Source organism: Canis lupus, chromosome 18, assembly GCF_048164855.1.
Source record: "Canis lupus baileyi chromosome 18, mCanLup2.hap1, whole genome shotgun sequence".
Taxonomy (NCBI): domain Eukaryota; kingdom Metazoa; phylum Chordata; class Mammalia; order Carnivora; family Canidae; genus Canis; species Canis lupus.
Genome location: NC_132855.1, coordinates 12,087,680 through 12,103,150, shown reverse-complemented (window position 1 = coordinate 12,103,150; position 15,471 = coordinate 12,087,680). Strand labels below are relative to the sequence as shown.

The 15,471-nt window shown below is 37.7% G+C and overlaps 1 long non-coding RNA gene across 2 annotated transcripts in view; it reads left to right on the top strand.

Moving 5' to 3' along the window:
- LOC140608665 (uncharacterized) overlaps positions 1-15,471 on the top strand; it is a 306,107-nt gene that overhangs the window by 44,282 nt on the left and 246,354 nt on the right. The window lies entirely within an intron of this gene.

The window sequence follows — 15,471 nt, the reverse complement described above, 5'->3', positions numbered from 1 at the left end:
CCACCACCTTCGGCCAACTGACATGCGTGCACTTGCACAGGCTCTGGGATCTGGTTTCTGCTTCTGCCCTCATTGCGCTAATGAATGCCCTCTCAGGTTTGGATCTTCTGATCCTCAGTCCTGGTGGCTACATGGAGCCAGTGCTTGCTGAGCTTGGGGAGGACTGGCCAGGCTCTTCTCATTGTTGCTTTGCCTGCTTGGAATATTTCTATGTTTCAGCTCAGCCTGCCAGTTCATGCCCACCAGGCTCAGTGTAGGCTGAATGAAGAAGTCAAGATCCCCTTTGTGCAGCTTCTGTTGGCCTCCTTGTCCTTGGACACTATGAGCTGATTGAGAGCTGCCTTATCCTAGGAGGAGCCCTTTGCCTGACTTCTTACCTCTCCCACCTTCTCTGAGGGTTTAACATTGATCATAGGCAGAAGTTAATTGGAGATAAAAGTTTATAGTTAAGCAGGCAGGTTGTAGCACAATATCCATATAATCTAAAGTAACTGGGGTTCTCTCAGGGTCATTGAAATGTACAAAGCTATTCTTCCAATGCATTTTTTTAAGACCTAGATAAATTGTGTGTCGTATAAAATGCATTGTTAAAGTTTCCAATTGAGTCATTGGATTAAATGAACCTTTCAACACCTTTCAGAGGAAAAGAGATGGTATTCGGCGTGATGAAATAGTAATGCTTGGCTTCATACTTACGTGGTACAGCAATCTTCAGGGAAGACTTTACTTACAATGAAAAATAAAAAGAAATAAACCAATGAACTCCTGACTCTGTATCAGAAATATATATATATTTTAAACATGACAACTTCTGGGACATTCCCAGGAAGGAAAATGATATCCAAAGCTCCTGCCTTCCTTTGATCCACTATTAAAATGATTTCTAATCCTCCTCCCCTGACCCAACATCCACTAGCACCTACTAAATGATTAATTACTCAAATGCTAAAAGCTGTCTGGGTTTCTCTCTTTCCTTCAAAAGCGAGTGTTACGTTCTGCTAATGTCACAATTAGCAGGAAGCTGGAAGCCAATCTCTGACCTGTGAACTAATACAGAAGAGTAAGAGGAGATGTGATTAGCATATTAGAAAGGGATTAATTTTCTTTTCTCTTTGATTTTCTTTATTCTGAACCTGCGTGTTAGAGAACTATTTGAAAGGTTCTATCAGTTTGGAATTCATTCAGATAGTCTCAGATTTGGAGAAGAACTTAAGGTCATTCTTAGAGATGCTTACTGTCCTTTAAATAACATTGTATGTTACCTTTATGGAGAAGAATAACCAATGACAGAAATCCCTGATCCTACTTTGTCTGCGTTCCAAAGTCTGCTTGTCTCACGCTTTTGCTTCCCTCATTTCACTCTCAGACTGTTTCTGTGTCTTGACCCTCCTGCTGATTTAAAAGTTATATTTTGTTCAAGCATTCTTGTCTGCTCATTCCTCATTTTAATCTATACCGTGATTATTTTTCTTAAAACTTAAAGGAACTGTGGGAAGGGGCCTTGTTCCTGCTAAAATAATACTCTTGCTTATCCCTCATTCGTATATCTATATCATAATTATTTTTCTTAAAATTTAAAATGTCTGAGGGTAGGGGCCTTATTACTGTAAAATGATGAGCCTGTAACATGGATAGTGATGATGCTAAGTTAAAATAAGTAAGAAATCAAATATGAGGTACACTAAAATGGTTATAAGAAATGTTGACATCTTTGGATAAAATTTATATTTTTATTTAGCAAGAGCTTCTTGAAAATAATATCACAGGCACTGGTAATGTTAAAATGTGTAAACATTTTCTTCTTAGCATTCAAATTTTTATTGAGCACCTACTGACTTTGGCTCTCCCAAGATGTCTTTTTGTTCCAGTCCTATTTGCTGGGAGTCCCAGATTATCTTGCAGACCCAGAGGGGAGAGAGGAAGAGAAAATGAGGTGAGATTTTGGCATGCTGAGGCTTGCTGCAGCAGAGCAGGGGTGTCCTTATAGCTGAGAGTCACAGATAAACAACCTGGGCCAGAACTAACTGCTTCAATGAGAGAAGATGGGCCTACATCAGACCATGAGGGCTTAAGGAACAGAAAGAGGGCAGATCATGAATCCTACCAACTGATGAATTTAACATCTGCCTAATTTAACAGCAGATCCCCCAGGGACAGGCTCAGTGGTGTGTCAATGACTGCCAGTCCAGAGAAAAGCATAAGGATGGAGAATATAAACCCCAGACCTCCTCATACTGTCAGGAGGACACGGGAAACACGTCTTTTGTGCCCAGATGTCCTCTTGCAGAAGAGAAGGAAGAGAGAGAACCTCTGAAAGACTGGATATTAATCCGGAAAAGACTGGGTTCTCTAGAAAAAAAAAGTAGATTAATTTACAAGATTGGAATAAACTCAGTTTTTATCACTAGTCAGCAGGTGGGGTGCTAATGAGACAGATTAGATGGGTTTCATACAAAATAAAGAAGCTGAATTTTCTCTGCACATTTGTGTGAAATGAGTGATATTTTGGTACTCTTTGCTGTGTGTGTGTGTGTGTGTGTGTGTGTGTGAAGTAGGGCAGTCACTGGGCGAAGGAAGAGGAAACAGTGATATAGAAGGAAACATTTGGAACGGGTACTTGAGTAGTTCTGGCAAGCAGTCACCAGTGTTCCCCACCCCCAAGTTTCGCCCATTGCACATGAGCACTGCCATCTGTTAGACAAAATAGAATGAAATATGGGCTGACTCGAAATAAAAGCAACACACACAGGGAGTGTTAATAACGTGATTTTGGGGGATCATGAAAGACTGATTGAAGAAGTAGTCTTTGAGCTGTATCCCTAAAAGTGAGTAGAGTTTCAAAAGGAGGCCATTCAAGAGCTCAGAAACAAGGGAATCTAAAACTTTCTTAGGAGAAAAGAGAATGTCCAGTTTGTCCGGGGTTAGAGAACACGGAGGGAGGGAGTTGAAACGTGGATTGAGAAGTAGTGCCCGGCCAAGCTGGGAGGGCAAGACAAGGGGTTTGACTTGGTTCTACAGGACATTGGGATCTGCATGTGAAGTTTGTTTGCCTCACTCTCCCATCGAGACTCTTTATTGATTCATCCTAGACAACGACATCATGTTCTAGAATGGGTTGAATGACATATCCTGTGGGGAGCCTGGAAAAAGAGGTTCTGAGTCAGATAAGTTTCAAAAATGCCCTACATCAAATATAGTGCACATTTGCATGTTAAAAGTGCTACGAAAAGGGTGCCTGGGTGGCTCAGTTGGTTAAGCATCTGCCTTCAGCTCGGGTCATGATCTGAAGGTCCTGGGATTGAGCCCTGCATTGGGCCCCCTGCTCAGTGGGGAGTCTGTTTCTCCCTTTCTCTCTGCTTCTCCCGCTGCTCATTCATGTGTGCTCTCTAAAAAATAAATAAATAAAATCTTAAAAAAAGTTCTAAGAAATCCTGCAGTAAAGAAATCTATTTGTCACTGTTTATGTTTTTCAACTCAGCATGTGCTGGACCTATTAGATTATGGAATACTTTTTTTTTTAAGATTTTATTTATTTACTCATTACAGAGAGAGAGAGAGAGAGAGAGAGAGAGAGAGGCTGAGATACAGGCAGAGGGAGAAGCAGGCTCCATGCAGGGAGCCCGATGTGGGACTCGATCCTGGATCTCCAGGATCACACCCCAGGCCCAAGCTGGCGCCAAACCGCTGAGCTGGGGCTGCCCATATTTTTGGGGCTGCCCATATTTTTCTTTTTAACACTAATTTTTAGTGTTAACTTCCTCTAAAAGTTGCTTTGCCTCTTGGACTTGAATTGCTGCAATTCCTCACATGAAAATTGCAAACTCTTTACGATTCGGGTCTTTGTTCAATGAATTTTTTTCCATGAACATTTTGTGAGCTGCAATATTTCTCAAGATTCACCTGTTACTCTTTAGAAACTTTTTTGTTTGCTGACCATGGAAGAATTTTTTTTGAGGTGAGGGGAGCTCCATCGTACATTTTATGGTATATATTTTATTATTATTATTGGTTTCCACTGTTCTTTGGGTCCCTGAGGATAGAATACATACCTTATTAAGGTATACCTTAATAATCTCTCTATTTCCATCATTTAAGACAGTGTCTGGCACATAGTTTAGATTCAATATAATAAAGCTTACATCAAATGTGATTTATTTTAAAGATTTTATTTAAAGATTTTATTTATTTGAGAGGGAGGGAAGGAGAGAGAGAGACAGAGAGAGCGAGAGCGCACATGAACAGGGAGAGGGGCAGAGAGAGAGAGAGAGAGAGGGAGAAGCACTCCCTGATGAGCAGGGAGCCCACTGGGGACTCCATCCCAGAATCCTGACTTGAACCAAAGGCAGATGCTTAACCGACTGAGCCATCTAGGTGCCCCTAAAGGTTTTATTTTTAAGTAATCTCTACACCCAACATGGGGCTTGAGCCAACAACTCTGAGATCCAGAGTCACATTCTCTACCAACTGAGCCAGCCAGGTGCCCCTACACCAAATATTTTAATAAGAAAGTTTGATGATGCAACAATATGCTTTGCAAAATTTTTAACCCTAACAACTTATTATTTGGAGATGCTTTCTTTCTCCAGGGGCCTGGTCTTGTAGCCTGCCACCTCCTGCTTTTTGCTCTGTGTACCTTAGGTTCTCAGAGCAATAGTCATACTTTTTGGCATGAAGAAAAACTTCGAAATCAGGCCTAACCTTATAGGATTTGTTTTGGGCAGAGCATGGAAATTATGAAATCTTACTAAATGCCAGGCACTCTTCTACACATTTTATATGTATTATTTCATGTAACTATCATAACACCAAAGACAGATATTTATTTCCTCCATTTTACAGGTAAAAGGGCTGAAACTCAGAAAGGATAAATGTCACCCAACCCGGGCCAATGTCAGGATTTTACTCCAGGTCTCTTTGCCTCCCAAGTGTATGTCTTAACTCCTTCTGGTTGTATGTATTACGTTTTTCAAGCAGGCTACGTTTTGGAGTTAGTTTTAGGCTCACAGCAAAATTGAATGGAAAGTAGCACATGTCCCCTGCCCCCCATACAAGCACATCTTTTCCTGCTGTTAACCTTCTGCACTAAAGGGGTACATTTGTTGTCATCAGTGAAACTACATTGGCACATCATTATCACCCAGAGACCATAGTTTACTTTAGGGTTCACTCTTGGTGGTATACCTTCTACGGGCTTTGACAAATGTTATAATGACACGTTCCATGTGTTGCTTTTGAAACATTTCACACATTTGCTCAAGCAGTTTCTTTGCAGACTGATATGAAAGGCTGGTGGGTCCAAACTCCAGTTTCAAGAAACTTGATGCTATCAGTTCAGTTAGGAAGGATGAGCTCCTGGGGACCAACTTCCGGCTAACAAGTCTCATGGATTTATTTATGAACAAGTGCTAACCTAATAGTCAATGGGGATTTGCCTTTTTTGTCACTAGAAAATCCTCATCTAAGGCAGCCCTTCCTGTTATCAAACTTCCCAGGAATCCAAGTTGCTAATCAAGGTGTTGTGAGGCAAACATAAACGTATGAGATGGTAGATGGTAAAATAAATCGAGTAGCCTTAAAGGGTATTTCTTGGGGTTGTGGCAAAAACTAGAGACTCACTCCTGCTTTATTTCCCACTGAGTATATCTAATGACTTGTCTTCCAGACCTCTCTGAATAAGACCCAACAAATTATTCTTCTTCGACTTGACATTTTCTAAACTGCATGCACGGTGCCACATCATTGTGTCTGCATTTATTATAAGCATGTGGTCATTCAGGTTATCCAATGTCAAAGCCCAGGCTATAGTGACTTATATCTGGACTGGAGATCTAAGGAGATTTAGAGACACCTTGATGTTTTGCATGATTCATTTCAAAATGCCTCTCGATGGTCACTCCTGCAGAAGGCTAATCACATTCATTTGACATTAATTAATATACATTTCAGTTGCAGAGGATGACTTTCCTAATTTTGTTCCCATTTTTTATGGATAGCTTTTGCTTAGGTCTCACACTTTATTATGCATTGATTTCTAAAAAAATTAGGGGGACCAAAAATACCTTTTGTTGTTCCTCTAGCAGGATTCATCAGAGACTGGGAAGGTGGTGATAACATGGTGTATATAGGTGATAACTAGTATGTTTTTCAGCTTTACTTGTATTTATTTAGAATCTGGAATGAATGTCTCATATATTAAAATAATACAAAAAATCATTTGGCAAAATGCAAGTCTTAGAAAAATTAAAATAGCAAAAAATAGAAACATCCAATCTCATAATTTTTCTCATGATCCGCCTTGCATCAGCTTCACCCTGGCTTCCGTCATAGGCTGCTTATGACATTTTGACGAAGTGAATTCCACCCTGAGCCAACCTGAGTTGTGTACCTTATGTGACCAGGGTAGTAGTATTCTCTTGGGTGCCTAAAACCAGGATCTGCCAAATTAAGTGTCACTTTCTATGGAGTATGGGATGTGAGCCACTACCTTCAAAGGGACATTGTGAGAAGAACTCATTTTCCCAGGCTTCCAGGTGATAAGGCCTTTGTTTGTCAGCTTTAAATTAGCACATGCAAGGTCTGAACATAAATAAAAGAATGTAAGTCTGTCACTGGTGACTGTGGATTTGTTCCAAACATTAGTGGTTTTCTCTCAGGCTATTCTTTAATTATGATACATAGCAATTGAGACTTTTTTCAAACAGACATCAAAACTCTCACCTTTACCTCCTGGTTAAACTTCTTTAGTTTAATACTGTAAAACCTATGCTTGATTCCCATCCCATCCCAAGATTGTATATCTTCTTGATATAAGCCTTCTTGAGGGCTCTTACTTTTAAAAAATGGATTGCTCCTTAATGGAGAAAAAAAAAATTCCAAGTTGGTTCTCTCTTTTCTAGTGAAAATTCTTATTTTGAGCAGTGAAACAGTCATACCAGTTGGAAAATCAGTCTATCCTACTTTCTAAGCACAGATGTTCAGGTTTCCTTAAATATATCCCTTTTGAAATGAGTGGAAAATTGATGTCTCCTTGTCTTGATCACTAAGCCAGACTGGTATAGAACAAAAGGGCTTCTTCACTGTGTGCCTCTTCTCTTTTCCTTAAGATGCAGGATTAAATTAAAACTGCAAAAATGAGAGTCAAAATAATTACATGGGGTGCACAGGTGGCTCAGCTGGATAAGCGTCTAACTCTTGATTTTGGCTCAGGTCATGTTCTCAGGGTCATGAGATGGAGCCCCGTGGCAGGCTCTGTACTCTGTACTATGCATGGAGCCTACTTAAGAGTCTCTCTTTCCTCTACCCCTCTCTCTCTCACCTTTCTCTTAAAAAAAAAAAAAAAAAAAAAGGAAAGAAAATTATACCCCACTCATTGTTCTTGCCAGAGGAGAGATTGTAAGTCAACAAAGGAGAGCCCATTCCTCAAGCTATAATAGGATTTCCCTTGTGTGTTTTTCCCTCTTTGTGCAGACATTAGTGAGGTAAATCCCATTTCACTTAATAACTGCCTGGATTAAAGTAGTTCTCTGAAAAGACTAATTTACATAAAATAAGATGATTTGAATAATTGGTGCTAGTTTGGATATTGAAAACAAAGCATACACCTGGAATTTTATAAAAGATTTTGGCTTGATTGACATGCCTCGGATGTTTGTTCCTATATGAATGAGGTTAAACTTTACATACAATATTTATGTATCAGTAGAGAGGGCTGCAGAGAAATTAACATACAAATAAATTCTTTGCCAACTAGTTTGTCTAAAAGCCTGTACTTCCTTAAATTACAGAAATATGAAACCAAAGAGAAAAGGAAAAACGAATTCTTTTGAAACTAAATATTTAATGTTTTTCTTTATAAAATCCTATACAATGGCTAGCAATAGTTTCATAAAAAGGGGTAAATATTAAGAATTTCTTTATATTTGGAAGTTAAATACTTTTTGTCATAGTCAAATACAATTTTATAAAAATTGTTTCATTCAATTTTGTGAAAGAGCCATGGTGTAATAATAATAATGGATAGTTTATGTCTAGAGTTTTGTAGCATTTAGACAGAGGTTCCCAAACTCTCTCTGTAAACAGCAAGTACCTATAGTATCTGGTAATTTTTTCACTGGGTCCCTAGGCCAAAAGAAATACCTAATATACCTTTTTTTAAAATATTGAGGCCCATGCAACTTAGTAAGTATTTATGCTGTAATGTCATAGAAGCCATTTGGAAAAATAATACACCTAGAATGAAAAGAAAAATAATATTTTATTCTTCAGTACCTACAATTATTTACTAAGAGTATGTATGTGACTGTTGGACCTGGCATGCATTCTCAAACTGTAAAATCAGATGGAACTACCACTCTCGTTTCTTGTTTTACATTGATTTTTGTTTAGTTCTTGCTTTTTTATCATAGAAACATCTGAAAATGTTTCAAAGGATATGATGCTATCACACTACATGCATATATGAGATCTTCATGATGTACACCTAAACCCTAAAACAATGTTATATGTCAATTATATCTTAATAAAGCTGGGGAAAAAAGACATAACATCGTCAAAAGGAATGTAAGTAGATCTGATGTTGAAACTGGATTATCTTAGAGCTGTACTTTGTGTGTGGTGTCTGACAATGGTCTCTGTGTTTCCTCTGACAATTAAAATGTACTGTGGCACCCTTAATGGAATTACTTTGGTTCCCTTGGGTGGCTGTGTGCAGTTTGAGAAGGACAGCATCTAGGACAATGTATTCTCAAAAATTTTATAATACATCTTGATATAGTTTAACTATCTAAAGCTAAATTTCTTTCAGTGTTCTCAGTTCTTGCACTGGTATTAGTCCTTAACTGCCAAAGAAAGTATTGGCTATATTCATATATGTACTAAGCATCCTTCTGCCATAATTACTTCAACATATTGCAGGAATAATGACAATCTTTTGCAAGATAAATATTTTCAGAAAGGTTGACTTACTTTAATTTTCCAGAAAAGCAGTAGATAAGCAACCCTCAAATGGATTAGAGACCAGGATGGACCCAGCTGGAGAATGGAATAAATGACCAGATGGAAGGGTGATGACCAGAAAGCCTCATTTGCTAAAGCATTTACCTGACTCACTGCCATGGCATTCCTGTTTTCTGTTTTGTTTGCCATTTTCATGCTTGGAATTATACTGTTGTGAACACAAGAAACAGAGTGCATGGCATTCAGGAGAACACCTCATCTTGGAGAAGAATAGAGAGCATACAATGGATCTGGGCTTCTGCTTGTATTGTTTCATGCACTTGAATATCTGATTAACTGTCTATTATCTTCAGAGACCAGAGTTGTGAGAATTAGATGAAGAAGAGATAGGTAAAATTTAGAGTGTAGAATAGTCTTGGGGAGGGCAGGATTGGATGAAACATGGAACAGGCGTGAGGCAACTCGAAGGCAAAATAAGATCAAGGGAAGATGTAAGAGATAAAGAAGGATTGGATCTGCAGGTGAAATCTGCCCATTTGGATGGTAGAGATGGGCTACTAGGGATCAGCTACTTCCAGTTGCTTGCTAAGCAATCCCATTGGGTAGTCCTTAATTCTTCCCGCATAACTTAACAGTGTGCTAGACATCCTCATAAATGTTTTTGTATGTCTCCAGTAATTTCCTTAGGACAAATGTTTAGATGGCGAATTGCTAGATCATAGAATAAACGTGTGTTCAGACTTTTGATACACTTGGCCAAAGTTTTCCTTAGAAAGGTAGTAATGATTGAAAGTCCACCATTAGCGTATAAATCCTGGAGTCCTGGGGCAAGTCCGCCCAGGACAGTTCCTTAGCAGTGATATGAGGGATTCTTCTACCTGTTAAAAGGCCAGAAATTGATTTGCTGAGAAATACTAGATTTGCACTAAAAAGCAACAATAGGTAAGGTTTAATAATTTATGGACACTTCTGAGCATCTGTGAATACAGTGAGATTCTTGCCGCAAATTGTGCTTCCTCCCGGAGAATGGGAATGCCAAGTCAGAGTGGCTGAAGGGGTGGTCTCTGGTTTGGTCAGGGTACTTCTATCTTGCTTAATGGAAGTGTTAAAACTGACTTCATTATTTTACTCAGAAGTCTGCTCTTCTTTCTATTTACCCATCTCTGCAAATAGTTCTGTTCTCACATTTGACCAAGCCACACCAGGGAATTATGCAAAAATACCACTTTAAGCCCCACACAGAACCCAGTAGCCAATTTTTTTTACCAATTCCTATCCATTGTATTCCCTACATATCTTTCAAACATACCCCAATTCTAGTGCCTTCATCTACACCTTTGTCATTTCTTGTTTCCTAATGTTTTTGCTACCTTCAGCTAACATGACCTCTTCTCCAATCTATTACGTTGACACTAGAGTGAAATCTCTGAAATGCATATCATATTGTGTCATGTTTCTGCTCAAGATTCTAAATAATACTATTGCCTGCAGAATAGAAACTAACACTTACATGATCCTATTAGCTATAAAGCCCTTTGCCATGTCACATGGCTGTTATGACAGAACAGCCATGCACTGATCATGGTTTTCATCCTGAAGTACTTGCCTGCCCCCCCTTTGAGGTACCATATTCTCATGTGGGTCTTATCCCTCATGCTTTTAATATATGATTCATCTTCCTAGGCACAGCCTCTTTCACCTTCCCACCTGATGTTCAGCACTGTGTCTCTAGCTTTGACTTCAAACACCTTGTCCTGCCTATAATCAAGAATTTCCCTTTGTCCTTGTTGCTCTCAAGCTACTGTAGAGAAAGATATCAAGGGTGGTTCTAGAGTCAGTGTATCAGTTCTGAGTGAAACTGTTCTGAGGGGAAGGGAGGGCAAAACTTTCCAGAAGGAGTTCAGTTCAGTTGCCTGAGCATCAGGATTGAGGATCTCTGGCACCAGAACCAAGGCCGACCATGACTCTTAGGGGCAAAGTTCCATCTCAGAGTCTTGTCTTATTTGCAGTTTCCCCCCGCCCCCGCCCCAAGAAAGCTATCATAGGATGCTGTAGAGACAATTAAACTTTTAGGAACAGAATTCATTCTGCAAGTTTAGAAGGAATGGTTTCTACTTGCTAAATCATTTGCAACTGAGTAATAGTTTAGGATTTGAAAAAGCAGGAAAGTGCAATTTCCTACCTGATATCTTAGCCTATTAATAAATAATAAGGCAACAACTAATGTGAACTGGCTATCCTAATTTTAATGTTTTTCATGCTGAAATGCAGTTGGTTAATGAAACAAGAACATTGCTTATGATAAATAAAATAGACACATTTATCTTATTGAAATACTTCTTAATTTTTAATCAGAATAAAGGCATTGTAAGTAAATAAAGAATTGACATTAGTGTTATTTACTTTAATGATATGACTAGAATGCATATAATTCACGTTGAGTCTGAAGTGTTTTGCTGCCAGTTCCTTTACAAGAACTTACGTTATTAAAAAAAAAAGAAAAAAAGAACTTATTTTATTTTTGATTAGTTTTTCCATGAAAATTATAACCATTAAATTTTCTTATGTTCAAAGAAAATGAATATAAATATTGAAATAAAGCACTGCTGTAAAATGTGTAAGTAGATCTTCATATATCAAACTTGTATTTGTATCTTTGTTATAGTCCTGAAAATTAACATATGTATAATACTTTTCTCTTAGGAAGATTTTCTTGTCTTTCCATCATACTATGCATGATTGGATGAGGATGGCTTAATTGGGAAAGTATCTGGAATTCCAATAGGTCATGGGGTCTATTTTTGTCAGAGAAGCATGGGAGGTCACAGACAGGGATCACAGAATGGAGAGGGAAGGCAATGTTCATGGAGATCCAAATCCCAAAGAAGCCACACTAAAGAGATACTCTCAAATATATGTAAATGTATTATCTATATTTTCACTAAATATCAAATAAGTATTCACCAGGTTAATAGTTAATAAAATGTCAAAGAATAAGAGATTGGAAGGTACAAGATTGTGTGTTTTTAAATGGGAAAGGAGATAAAATATTTATGTTAGGAGAAATGTTGATTATCAAACATATTGTGAACTTTTTCTACATCAAAATAATTACTTCTCACTAAGAAAAGCTTTCATTGACACCCCATCTTGAGTTATAAACATATTGTAAAACCCATTCAACTGATTGATAGTTTTTGGCTTTTAGGAGAGTTTTCAATAAGATGAAGAGACTGGAGTGGAGTGAAAGGAGACCATCTGTTTCAGTGTTGAATGTAATTTTCTATTATTAATATAACAATTAGCAATTGATAATTATTCCCCATAAAAGCTGTGTTCATAAATGCTTAAAACAAGGCAGGTTGAGTGGGTTGGTTGGATAAGTCAGAGGGGATTTGGATCAATGAAATCAGAATTTAGTGGTTATATAGTTTGTGTTTCTTGTTAAATTCTGAATAGTATTGAGATATAGAACAGCATTAAATTAATTTCTTTTTTTACTTTCATTTTCATGCAATTTCCCACATTATACCCTTTGCTATAATACATGCCATGTTCAATTAAGGTATGCTAGCATGTTGAAGTATTTTTCAACAACTCTGTTGAAATCTCATGAATGAGGTCAGCTCATGGGGTCAAACTAATACATGCTAAATGCTTGTATGTAATTTTTTAGCTTGAGACAGGCTCAGAGGCATTTATTTGACGAACTCCTAAGAATAATTGGTTCTCCAACAACCTTGACAGAACAGGCTTTGCAAGAATAAAATAGGTCCTCTTTCATTCCTTTCCTGTAGCTCATTTTAAGTAGCATCTTACAACAATCCCAATTTGAAAGTTACTTCTATTACCCAATGAAAGTAACTTGTTTCTTTTGAGCCTTTTGGTCCCTGGGTCTTTAAATTGCTTAGAGCTCTTCTCTCAAACTGTCACTGTTAATCATGCACATTTGTTTTGCCTTATGCTTTACTGGGCTGGAATTTACTAACTCTTTTGCATGATCCTGTTATACTGATACACTTAACATCTGCCATAAATGATTTACTAAGACTGACTTAGTGAAAATGATATTTCAACATATTTGAGTAAATGCACTGAAAACATAAATGGCTTTCTCACTTTTCAGTACTCTCCAAACCTTTCTAATTATAATTAAGATATAATTTTATTTCGTTATTATTTGGGGCCCAAGTTGTCACAACTTATCTTTCCTTTTATGCAGCATTTTCCTCTTAAACACATCCAGAAAACTTTCATTTTATCCAAGTAAGTACAGGACTTTGGTTGCAATTTCTTTTTTTGATCAGATGCATGTTTCAGAGTATGGGAGATTTTGTGATTTTCAGAGTAATACAAAGGCCTAGGCTAGGAATTTAACCCAACAGATGAACACACACACACACACACACACACACAATGGAATTTGATGCCCATTTGGTTTTTTTTATATTGTTCACACCAAAGGTTATTTTATTCAAATGGATAAAATCACTTGGGTCACTGAAGCTAATGTAGTGAGTCTAGCCTTTATGTTAAAGCATTAGCTTAATGGATTAATATGTCTCTTCTGAATAAACAGCCCTCTTGAGATTGTTTCAGCTTGTGAGTTCAATAAATTTAACCATCCCCAAAAAGCATTAGGCTTAAATAGAGTTCTACTCCCTTGGGACATCAGCCTTACCAATTCAAAATCAAGATTTACAAGGGGCACCCATTGCATTTCCTTGTCAGTGCTTCCTTTCCATCCTTGCTTGTGTTCTCACTTGTTTTGGGAGACCTTGCAACAAACGAGACTCAGTTGTATGGCTTTAGATCTGTAACCATTTTAACTCTAAAATTAGTGACTAGAATATGCTGCTATATCCAGAGACAAAGCACCATTTAACTTTGGGGAACTTAGTGTTTTGGAACCTGAATGACCTTATCCTTACTGTAAGGGAAGGACTTGATGTTTTTGTGGGTAGAATGGTTTAAAGGAATATCTCCAGAGCTGCCATGGGGAGGTGGGTAATGGGAAAATGTCATTTATTTTTTTATTTTTTATTTTTTTTTAGCTAAGGCTGCATGGGTATGGAGATCACAAATTGCTGCAGCAAGGCAGGACACAAACAACACAGAATACAGAAATAGAAATAAACCCCATTTCAGGGGCAGCTGACTGGCTTAGTCAATTAGGCATCTGCCTTCAGCTCAGGTCACGATCCGAGGGTTCTGGAATTGAGCCCCTCATCTGGCTCCCTGCTCAGCAGGGAGTCTGCTTTTCCCTCTCCCTTGCTTATCCCCCCAACTCATGGTCTCTTTCTGTCTCAAATAAATAAGTAAGTAAGTAAGTAAATAAAATCTTTTAAAAAGTATTAGTAAATAAGATGTCACAGGTTGGGTCTTCTTTTTAAGAGTACATTGAAGCAAACATCCATAAAAATCTTTCAATAAATGTTTGTTGCTCAAAGCATACTTTGATCAATCATTAGTCCGAGACTGAGAATAATCTACAATCGTAAAAAACAACAAAATGACAAAAGACCTACGGTTGCAATCTGGAGGCCTATGAGTGAAACTTTTCCCTCAGTGTGTTTTGCCTGTCAGGATGATTTTAAAAATGAATTTGAAATTAAAGTGAAAATGCAACTTATCCAGATCTGAAGTAGCTGCAAAGCAGTGCTTAGAGGGAAATTTATAGCATTAAATGTATATATTAGAAAATAAAAATGATTTAAAATTAATCCCATTTTCCACTTTGAAAATTAGAAAAAGAAGAGCAAATTAAATCCAAAGTAAGCAGAAGAAGAGAAATACTAAGAATTATAGTAGAAATCAGTGAAACCAAAACCAGGAAATCGATAGAGAAAATCAACAAAACCAAAAGCTGACTCTTAGGAAAGATCAATAAAATCAATAAACCTCTATCCAGTCTAACTGTGAAAAAAAGAAGATACAAATTACTAATATCAGAAATGAAAGAGGGGACATCACTAGAGATCCCAGGGATGTTAGAAAGATAATAAAGGGGGACGCCTGGGTGGCTCAACAGTTGAGTGTCTGCCTTGGGCTCAGGCAGTGATCCTGGAGTATTCAGGATTAAATCCCACAATGGGCTCCCTGCATCTCCCTGCTTCTCCCTCTGCCTATGTCTCTGCCCCTCTCTCTGTGTGTGTCTCTCGTGAATAAATAAATAAAATATTTTCAAAAAAAAGAAAGATAATAAAGGAATACTATGAACATCTCTGTGTCTACAAATTTATTAATCTAGATGAAATGGATCATTTCTTTGGAAGACACCATCTGCTAAATTTACACAAGAAAAAATAAAATGATCTGAATAGGCCTGTATCTATTAAAGAAATTGAAGAAATTGAACCAATAGTTAATAACCTTCCAAAACAGAAAGCACCAGGCCCAGATGGGTTCCCTGGTAAATTCTACCAAACATTTAAGAAAGAAATTATACCAATTGTTTACAATATCTTTCAGAGGACAGAAGAAGAGGGGATACTTCCTAACTTATTCTGAGGTGAA